Genomic DNA, 1133 nt, shown 5'->3' on the forward strand with positions numbered 1-1133 from the left:
CTAAGAGTAGAATGTGAACGTTTTAAAGCAATAACTGAGAAAATGACATGAAGGCTGTGTTGACCAGTTTGATGGAAGTATTTCGGATTGCATGTGAAAACCCTACACTGTACCCCAGAAGTGCATTAATGTACATAGTTACCATTCAATAAAAAGACCAAAAGTCACAAACACTAATGTTTTGAACTCATCATAAGCAATTACATTATGTTCAATTATTCTCAGGAAAAAATTAGACACATAAATAGTAACTCAAGACTTCCCTCAAGTGCATAAGTTTCAAAACAAATTCAAGTCAAAAGTGTTAAAACAGGATCCCTAGCATAGTCACAATTTATATATCAGATTGTGAAAAGAGGCCTAAACAGACCAGGAGTGGTGGTTCACGCCTGTAATCCCAGCACTCTGGGAGGCCCACTAAAGCCCAACAGCTAGAAACCAGTTTTACCAATATAGGTCCTATCTCTACAGAAAGAAATTATGAAAAAGCAGTGCTTGTGGCTCAAAGGAGTAGGGCACCAGCCTCATATGCCAGAGGCAGCAAGTTCAAACCTAGCCCTGGCCAAAAACTGCAAAAAAAAAAAAAAAAATTAGCCAAGTGTAGAAGCACATGCCTATAATCCCAGCTACTTGGGAGGGCTGAGGTAAGAGAATTCCTTGAACCAGGAGGTCTAGCCTGACCAACATAAAGAGATTCTTTCTATAGTAAAAAAAAGAAGTCATAAATTTGTATGTTTAGAGACATGAAATCCTTAGAAAATACAATTCATAAAACCACATCTTTAAAAGTGAACAATGTGCTGGTTTGAACTATTTTAATATTCCTAAAGGGTATCTGGAACACACCAACCATGGGCCAACATGCAGTGGCTCACACCTATCATCTCAGCAGTTTAGGAGGACAAGAGGGAAGGAATGCTTGAGCCCAGCCTGGGAAACAGAGTGACACCCTATCTCTACAGTAAAGAAATTTTAAATTAGCTACACATGGTGGCACACACTGTAGCCCCAGCTACTACTCAGGAGTCTAAGGCAGAAGGATTGCTTAAAGTTACTGCAACCCAGAATTCTGAGGTTGTGGTAAGTGATAATGGTATCACTGCAGTCCAGCCTGGGCAAGAGAGTGAGACTCT

Source organism: Otolemur garnettii, unplaced genomic scaffold (genome assembly GCF_000181295.1).
Source record: "Otolemur garnettii isolate 467f Iridium unplaced genomic scaffold, OtoGar3 scaffold00099, whole genome shotgun sequence".
In the NCBI taxonomy this organism is placed as follows: Eukaryota; Metazoa; Chordata; class Mammalia; order Primates; family Galagidae; genus Otolemur; species Otolemur garnettii.